At 39.0% G+C, this 10,332-nt stretch overlaps 1 protein-coding gene across 1 annotated transcript in view; it reads left to right on the forward strand.

The window, feature by feature from the left end:
* Positions 1-10,332, forward strand: part of SLC35F3 (solute carrier family 35 member F3) — a 631,678-nt gene that overhangs the window by 592,096 nt on the left and 29,250 nt on the right. The window lies entirely within an intron of this gene.

A 10,332-nucleotide genomic window follows, 5' to 3' on the forward strand; every position in this document is an offset into this window, starting at 1 on the left:
ATCTCATACTTTGTTACTTTATATCCCCCAGATGAATGCAATCTTTCTATGTCTATCCCTCTCTTTCTGACTCATTTCGCTTAGCATGATACTTTCCATATTGTACCACTTGTATGTAAATTTCATGACTTCATCTTTTCTAAGAGCTACATAGTACTCCATTGTGTAGATGTACCAAAGTTTCTTTAACCAGTCATCTGTTCTTGGGCATTCAGGTTTCTTCCAGTTTCTGGCTATTGTAAAGAGGGCTGCAATGAACAAACAAGTGCAGATGTCACTTCGACTATACATTTTTGCCTCTCTGGGATATATTCCCAGGAGTGGTATTGCTGGGTCAAATGGGAGCTCAATTTCTAATTTTTTGAGAATCGTCCATACTGTTTTCCAGAAGGGCTGAACCAGTGGACATTCCCACCAACAGTGAAGGAGTGTCCCTTTCTCGCCACATCCACGCCAGCATCGGTTGCTTTTGTTCTTTTTGATGTGGGCCAGTCTCTGAGGTGTGAGATGGTATCTCATTGTGGTTTTGATCTGCATCTCCCTGATGATTAATGATGTAGAGCATTTTCTCATGTGCTTTTTTGCCATTCGGATTTCTTCTTTGAGAAAGTTTCTGTTCATTTCATTGCCCCATTTTTGGATGGGGTTGGATGTTTTCTTCTTGTGGAGTTTAACCAGTATTTTGTATATCCTGGATATCAACCCCTTGTCAGATGTGTATTCGGTGAATATCCTTTCCCATTCTGTAGACCTGAACACCACTATTTTAAAAACTAAAATTTTAATTAAAAAAAAACATACTTCAGAGATGACATAGTTACTTCTTTGTATAAAACTTTAGAGGGTTGGGGATATGATGCCGCCAACAGTTCAACATGTACCTGCGGGGCAAGTGCATCAGCAGCCTGATGATGCCTCCAGGCTTCCTGACACCCCAAAATTGCTGCTGAGCTTTTGGTTGGACCACAAAAACTTGGGACCAAGTTTGCCAAGAAATTAAATGGCCAAAAGTTAGGTATGTAGGAGCCCACCCACCACCACCCACACACCACCTCCAGCTCAGCTGTACAAGCTCATTTATTGGCTTTATTTCAGAGACCCATAGATAAATCTCAAAAGAGACCAAAAGTCACAGTTAATATCAGATCCACGCATAGCTGAACAGACTGGGGTAAATCTGAGGGGGGCAGGTTGGCTTGTGCCTACCCAAGCAGAGCCCCCAGCAGCTGCTTGCTTCCACAATCCAAAATTACCGCCATATCTCCGGACTGACTCCACCGTCTCAGGTCTCACAAAGATATAATCTGCTGAAAATTCAAGTATATGGGTTTTTTGTCTGAAATCTCCTGGCTTTCATGGAGCTGGGATGGGCTACCTCCCCCCACTTCCTAGTACACATGGAAGTACTGGAAGTCACCCTCATGAACCAACTCCAGCGCCACCCTGTAAACTAATAGAGTTTACTGTAATAGACTGGCCTTGCTTCTGAGGCCCACAAACAAATCTTGAAAGAGATCAAAAGCCAGAGACGCAGCAGTGAATGCCAGAAGACACCACAGAACTGGAGATCTCTCTGGGCCTCATCCTGAGCCAATTTCACTGGGGCACCCCCAATGGAGCAGTTGCAGTTTCCCCGTCTACTCCATATGGAATGCCGGTGACCAAGAGCTTCCACAAGCAAGGCCTAGGTATGTGGGTTCCAGGATTAAATCCCCACACCTCATGGTGGCAGAGGCGCCGGGCTGTCCCTCCCCAGCTCCCTACCCACACATCAGCCTGGCTGTCATCCCCACAATGTGCCTCTGGGCGCCATCTTAGCACACCAACAATCCTGGTCCAGAGACACAGCAATGACTCCCAGAAGACACTACAGAGCTGGAGATCTCTCCAGGCACCCTACTGAGCCAATTTTACCAGGGCACCCAGATGGAGCAGGCACACTCTCTCCACCTACTCCAGATGGAATCCCGACAACAACGAGCTTCCACAAGCAAGACCCAGATATGCTGATTCCAGGACTAAATCTCCACCACATGGCAGCAGAAGTGCTGGGCTGTCCCTCCCCAGTTCCCCACCTGCTTATCGGCCTGGCTGTCGATATGTGCCATTATGTGCCTCCGGGCACCATCTTAGTGAACCAACAGCTCTGGTACAGAGATGCTCAATTGAATACCAAAATGGATTAGTACCCTACAGAAATGTCTCTGAAACCCAACCATTTACAATCTAGGATTCCAGAAGTGTGTAGCTGCGGCACCCAAGATATTAAAAATGAGCAATGGATAATAAATGATTTAGTATCTGCCCCTGGCAGGAGGCTTGAATGGTAGCGGGAAAATTCGAGCAAAACATAGTGCCCAAGGGTAGAAAGAGAGTATTGGAGAAATTGTCTGCCATAGAGGCAGAGTGAGGACTGGGAGGGAGGGAGTGTTGTATACTGGGGACTTTAGTGGTGAAATGTGTGCACTGGTGGAGGGATGGGTATTTGATCATTGTAGAGCTGAATCTCGAACATGAAAGCTTTGTAACTCATGTGTCTCATGGTGATTCAACAAAAAAGTAATATGGATTTTATGCCCAATTTAATCAGCTTAATCAATAGCTGAATAAATATCAGTACTCCTACATTTAAAAAATAAACTTTAGAGGGTTAAGCAGATACAAAACTATTTGCTAACAGATTTTTGGACTAAATAATTGTTAGTATAGTTTTTATACTAGTAAACTACAGCTAATATAATATTTAGTTTTAAATTATTTTTTGAAGATCTCTCCACAAAACTGGAGGTCAGAAGCACATAATGTGAGAAAACCTATATGCATATTTTTTAAAAAATCACATTTTATGGAGAAAAGCAAAGAGAATTTACAAAAGTGTTATTCACATTTCCTGAAGAAATTGTAAGAGCTATGGTTGAAAAATCATAATAATTTAACCACAAAATTAGCATAATGATAGAAAATATCAAGCATTTATACCAAGACTGGGTACTTATCCTAAAGCAATAATGGCAGTGTTCATTATGAGTCAATAATGCCTTCTACTTTATGCAGAAGTAAATCTTCAGAACTTTTCAGAAATATAAAATTATTGATTTAGATTGATAGTAGAATTATTTTGATTACACAAATATTTGAAAATTGGAGTGAGTTACCAATGAGAGAGTAGTGTAGGTAAATCTTTTGTCTTGCACACAGCTGACCCAGATTCAATCCTTGGTACTCTTTAAGGTCCCCTGAGCGCTGCCAGGTGTGATCAGAAGTAAGTCCAGAACAAAGAGCCAGAAGTAAGTCCTGAGCACAGTTATGTGTAGCCTGAAACACACATAAATACACACAGACACACACACAAACTCACATGCAAAAATATAAGTGTGTAATTTCTGAAAATTACTATGAAAGGAACTTTTTGTGAATAGGTGCCAAAAGAGATGTGTTTAAAATATGATCAAATTTGGGTATCATAGATGTGTTACAGATGCATTGTATGAGACTCAGGACTCAAAATACAATATGTAGAGTGGACAAAACCTGTAAAGTAATTAGAGGTTCTACACCCCCCTACACACACACCTTCATCTGCCCTTCTGTCTCACAGGCACAAGAACACTTTGGACCTTTGCATCTGCTATTTCTTTTCTCTAGAACATACTTTCACTAAATATTTGCATTAATTGTTCCCTTTCTTCCTTTGGATCTACCATCACCATCAGAGAAACTTCCTACCTCTGCCATTCTCTATCTCCTATCATCCTACTTTATTTTTATTAAACCAGTGCCATATGATAATTTACATTCATATCCTTGTATTCCAGGTGTAACATGAAGTATTAAGAGCATCACATAACTATTTCAAGTTATGTATCTATTTCCTACAAATAAAATCTAAACCAAGATTAGGGTCTTTGTTGGGGGGGTCACTGCTTATTGTCAGCACCGAGGACAGCGTCTCACATGTTATTTCCTGATGAATACAGTAATGAATACAGTAATGAATACACTGAAGAAGTTAAAGCTGAGAAATATTTAAAACACAGTATAAAGAACAATGAGCCATGCATGTGAGTATAGTATGAAATTGCTCAACTGTGTTGCATTCAGCCTCATTCTTTTGTTTTACCACTATTTTGACTGTTTTGACTTTGTAGTAGCTCTGTAGCACTGTCCTCCTGTTGTTCATCAATTTGCTCGAGCGGGCACCAGTAACGTCTCCATTGTGAGACTTGTTTTTACTGTTTTTGGCATATAGAATATGCCCCGCGGAGCTCGCCCGGCTCTGCCATGTGGGCAGGATACTCTCAGTAGATTGCAGGGCTCTCCGAGAGGAACGGAAGAATAGAACCTGGGTCAGCTGTGTGCAAGGCAAACAAACACCCTACCCATTGCATTATCGCTCAATTTTTAAAATATTTTTATGAAGACAATACTACCAAGTTATTCATAGTTAACTTTTATACATCCAATGTTCCTGTACAAATTCCAGCACCAGTATTAACTTCCTTCCACCAGTGTTCTGGGTTCTTTCCCACCTTCCAGCCTACCTCTTTGACAGGAACACTTTAAGTTCAGTTGTTGTAGTTTTGGATCTTATGATTTAAATTTTGTCTCTTTAATTTAGTTTTATAGATATTCCATTTCTCTACACCACCAATGTTTCCAAGGCCCCTTGCCCCTACCCCTGTTGTTTCTCATAAATCTCTTCTTACCTTGTCCCTTTAATTTCTTTTCTTTCTTGTCCTCCTTCCTATATTATGTATTATATACTTAAGGCCAAAGATTATATAGGTATCCCCTTTTAGTACCTTTGTGCTGCTATTCTATGTATCACAGACAAGTTGTGTTATTCTGTGTTTGTTCCTCTTCTACTGACTTACTTTACTTAATATGATATCCTCAAGTTCCATCCAAATTGCAGCAAAATGCATATTTTTTGTTCATTGCAGCTGTATATATTCTATTTGTTATAAGTCCCACATCTTCATAATCCACTCCTCTGTCACTGGACACCTAGATTGATTCCATAACCTTATTATTGTGCTAAGTGATGCATATTATAATGGTATAAATATGGCCTTTTAAATGAATTGCTTGTGTCCTGCAGGTATATATCACGAAGTGGAATTGCTGAATCATAAAGAAGCATTATTCTTATCTACATACATATCATACTTAAAACTACATATCTTGGAGAATGTCCCATGTATGTTAGAAAAGAAGATGCACTCTACTTGGGGAGGTATAAAGAGACATTTGGGTATCTGTTAATTCTATCTTTTCCATCTTCTGCCTTTAAGGCCAGTGTTTCCTTCTTATTAAGTTTTTTGCCTTGTCAATCTATACAGCCTGAGTGCCAAAATCTCCAACTACTATTGTGTTTCTGTCAATATCTTTCTTCATTCCTATTAGAAGCTTCTTTAAAAATCTTGATGGTCCATCATCAGGTGTATAAGTTTAGAAGTAAAAGGTTTTTTGTGTGTATAGAGAATCTTTGATCACTAATAATCATCCCTGCCCTGTATAATTTTTTAAAATTTGAAAAATTTTGTCTGTTTAAGTATAAAAACTCGAGCCTTTTTCAGGAAATTATCTGTGAGATCTTTTTCTAGTCTTTGACTTTGAATCTGTGTTAACCATGACTGTTCAGATGTGTTCCTTGTAGATAGCACAAAGTTAGGTTCACTTTTCTCACTCATCCTCCCACTATGTGCATCCTGATTTATGAGTTCAGGATGCTGAAATTCAGTGAGACACTTGAGATGAAATAATTTACTGACATGATTTTGTATAAATTAGGAGTACTTGTAAAGTTTGCCTTGTCTTTTAAAGAAATTCCTTTGATCTTGAAAAAATAGCTTAAAGACTATTAACTTCCTAATCTTTGTTTTTAAAATCTTCCTAATCATTTTTTAAAATCTAAATGTTAGAGTAACTAACTTGAAAGAGTATTCTTCATTTAATAATTTAATTTAATAATTTAATTTAATAATTTTAATATCTAATATTTAATTTTAATAATTTAATAATTTTTTGGTTTACCATAGTCCACCTTCTGGAGAGACACATGTGATAGATGCACTGTGAATTTTATGAGAGTTCCTTTGGGTGTGAGTTTCTTCTTCATCTTGAATTCTATCGCTGTCTGTGAATTTAGTCATTTTGATCATACTATGTATTGGTTTTTGTTTTGGATTTTATTTTGGCTGGAATGCTTATTTCTTCTTGAAGCTGCCTATACCCCTCAACTTGGAAAATTCTTGGTTATAAGTTCTTTGACTAGTAGTTACTTGTCAACCTTGCCTTCCTGTTCCTCGGGGACTCCTGTGATTCTTAATATTGTTTAATATTGTTTCCCTTGAACTTGTCCCATTATTCTCTGGTATATTGGTTTTTTTTTCCCTTCAAACCTTTCCCCATTTTTTCTGTAGATTTTCTGCGTCATATCGTTGATGCCAGTAATTTGTTCCTTAGTTGCTGATACTGTGATGCTGAGGCATTACACAATTTTTTTTTGTATTTTGTCAAGCTTGTACTTCAGCTCTGTTATTTCTAATTTAATTTTTCTCATTTCTCCCTGATAATTTTTGTCCTTTATTGACTGCTTGTACCATTGCTTCTTTGTGCTCATTAAATATCTCCATCACAAAATCTCTAATATCTTTGTCTGAGATTATAGAGTTGGTTCTGCTGGTAGAGACCTCTAGATTATTCAATGATTTTGGTGGGCAACTACACCTTACCATTACAACTTCTGTGCTCTGAGAGCTATAAAGAGGGTCTGTTTTTGTAGTTCCCAGAACCTCATTTTTGTTTAAATAGTTGGATTTATAAGTTTGGGTTTCCAGGGTCCATTTCCTTCTCTCCATTTTTCTCAGAGCTTAATTCTCTCCTCAAAATAGTTATTCTATGTTTCTGTTCTTTGTCCAGTTTATTTTTCTGGGTTCCTGCTAGGCAATTTTGTGTCTTCCCAACTAGGCTTTATTCTGTTAAAAAATTAAAAGCCCATGAAGGTGATTGAGACCCATAGTTTTACTGATGTTCTTTAGCACAAACTGTGGAATTCTTCCACCACCCCTGTGTAGAAGACCACCTCTTTTCAATTTCTTCACCCCTTCCACAGCCCAGTGACCGCAAGATCATAACTCAGTTTCTGTTGTTCCCACACAGAGGTTCTCTGGAACAGTTCAAGAAGTTTTGTACTTATTTTCTCTATTGGACTTCTTACAGAGTTGATTCTATTTATATGTTGAGCCTCTTATACAACTGATTTTTATGTTTTATGATTGTTTTGTTTCCTGGCTTCTTTTTACACTATCTTGTCCCTACTTCCCATCCGAGAATAGTCTATCCAACCAAATTTTCACTTAGATTTGAAGGAGTTGTAAAAAAGTCTCAGAAAAATAACAATGAAGGAATTCATAAAAAGCGAACAGCTCTAGGGGGCTGGAGAGATAGCACAGCAGGTAGGGCATTTGCCTTGCACATGGCCGACCTGGGTTCGATTTCCAGCATCCCATATGGTCCCCTGAGCACCGCCAGGAGTAATTCTTGAGTGCAGAGCCAGGAGTAGCCCCTGTGCATCGCCCGGTGTGGCCCAAAAAGCAAAAAAAAAAAAAAAAAAAAAAGCGAACAGCTCTATGGGAAATTCTAAATAATCTTTTTACAAAAGGCAAAGAAACCTCACCTAAAAGTAGTAGTATGGGGCCAGAGCGATAGTACAGTTGGGAGGGCATTTGCCTTCCACGTGGCCAACCCACCAACCCAGGTTCAATCTCCAGCATCCCATATGGTCTCCCGAGTGCTGCCAGGAGTGATTCCTGAGTGCAGAGCCAGGAGTAACCTCTGAGCATCGCCGGGTGTGACCCCCAAAAAAACAATAATAATAATAGTAATTAAAGTAGTAGTGTACTTTAAAAACATAAAAATGTAGGAAAGAAGAAAACACAATAAAAAGGCATTACAGTATCTCCTAGAATGAACTCTCTTTAAATTTAAAGAAATATTTGCTTTAAACTTAAAATGGGATACAGGTATAGAATGTAAACTTCATAGTAATACACAACAAAATTTCTTGCAGAAACAAATAAGAGGAAATGGAACTTGATTACTACAGAACAGGAAGACGCCAATGTATAAAAGGAGAAAATAAGGGAAGATCATGAGAATCAAGACAAACTGCAAAACCACACAAAATCTATATTAAAATGACAATAAATTCCTTATAGCAATAACTTCACTGAATATCACCAACCAAGAGGTAGAGCATTGTGTGGATCAGAAAATAAAACCCAACTTTCTATTTCTTACAGAAGTAGAACTTTAATGATTGATAGACATAGACTCTAAAAGGTTGAAAAACAATCTTGTGTGTAAGTGGCAGCCTAAAGAAGACATAGATGGCCATACTTTTGTTAAACAAAATAGATTTCAAACTTTTAAAAGGTACTAAGAGATTAAGGATAGACATTACATAATGATTAGTGGATTAATACATCAAGAGGACGTAACCACTTATTAACATATACACACCAAATGAAGGAGCATCAGAGTTATAAAACAACTACTAATAGATTTGAATAGAGATATCCATAGCAACACAATCGTAGTAGAAGTCTTTGACACCCTACTTTCACCAATGGACTGATAAGCCAGATAAAAATCAACAGGCAACAGCAGTCTTAAATTAAAAATTAGAGGAATTAGCCTTTACAGATATTTTCATGTCTCCCAGGCCCCCAAAGTCCAATTACTTGTTGTTCTCCCATGCACATGGATAGACTATATCTTGGGACACAAAAAGTGTTAATAAAGTTCTGAAGATTAAAATCATGTCAAGTATCTTTTAGGTCACAATGCTATGAAAGTAGAAATAAATATTAGAAAGTTGAGAAAATGCAAACTTTTGGAGTCTAAACAAATATTAAATAACAATTTCTGGGTTAGGGAGAAAATCGAAGGAGAAATAAAACAGTTCCTGGAAATAAATAAGAATGAAGACATCGTTGGAACCTTGACACTAGTGGGGAAGAGGCAGGGCAATTAGAATAGAAAAGGGGCCACAATGACAATGATAGCTGGAAATGATCACTTTGGACAAAACAGTGCTGAAATGAGGTAAAGTGATATACATGTTACCCTTTAAGCACTTGAATGGCAAATTGTAATGGGTAAAAGAAAAGAGAGAGAGAGAGAGAGAGAGAGAGAGAGAGAGAGAAGGAAAGGGCGAAAAAGAGAGTGAAAGAGAGAAAGGGAGGGAGGGGGAGAGAGAGAGAGAAAGAGAGAGAGAGAGAGAGAGAGAGAGAGAGAGAGAGAGAGAGAGAAGTATCTGCGAAAAACGGAAGAGAAACCGGCAACATTGGTGGTAGAAAATGTACACTGGTGAAGGGGTGAGTGTTGGAACATTGTATGGCTGAAACCCAATCATGAACAACTTTGTAACTGTGTATCTTATGGTGATTCAGTTAAAAAAAATAGTAAACTAGAAGAAAGTTCATGATAGTGAGAAAAGACTAAAATAAGAAAAGACTAAAATAAGTAACCTAACATCTTAAAGATCTAATATCTTTTTTTTTTTTTTTTTGCTTTTTGGGTCACACCTGGCGATGCACAGGAGTTACTCCTGGCTCTGGAATTACCCCTAGTGGTGCTCAGGGGACCATATGCGATGCTGGGAATTGAACCCGGGTTGGCCGCGTGCAAGGCAAGTGCCCTACCCGCTGTGCTATTGCTCCAGCCCAAGGTCTAATATCTTAAGGAACTAGAAAAAGAACAACAACGTTCGAAGTTCATTTCATTTTCATTTCATCGTCCTGTTATTCATCGATTGCCTCGAGCAGGCCCCAGTAACGTCTCTTTCATCCTAGCCCTGAGATTATATTCAAGGCTCTTTAGGAGAATGAGACCCATCATTGTTACTGGTATTTGGCATATTTGGTACACCACAGGGAGTTTGCCAGACTCTGCCTTGTGGGCAGGCTACATTCGATAGCCTGCAAGTTTGTCCAAAATAGGAATGAGATAATACGATGTCATAAAAAGATGTCCTGATAAGATGTCGTGCGGCCACGAATGCGGCCGCGCGGTTCCGGGAACTGGATTTTATAGTCTCTGAGTCTTGGCCGTTGATGGGATTACACGGCGCCAGGGGGCCAGGTGGTGGGTGTTACCCCCGCCTACTGGAATTTGGAGGATCTGGGTGGAGGATGCTCGACTCCAATCTGGGTAGGCTTGGAGGTCTTGGCCCCGGAACCCGCGTGGATTTGTCCCTCTGCCAGGGTGGAGGATGCTTGACTCCAATCTGGGTAACGTTCCATTAACGTTCAAAGTTAATGGAAG

Source organism: Sorex fumeus, unplaced genomic scaffold (assembly GCF_029834395.1).
Source record: "Sorex fumeus unplaced genomic scaffold, SorFum_2.1 ptg000021l, whole genome shotgun sequence".
Lineage (NCBI taxonomy): Eukaryota > Metazoa > Chordata > Mammalia > Eulipotyphla > Soricidae > Sorex > Sorex fumeus.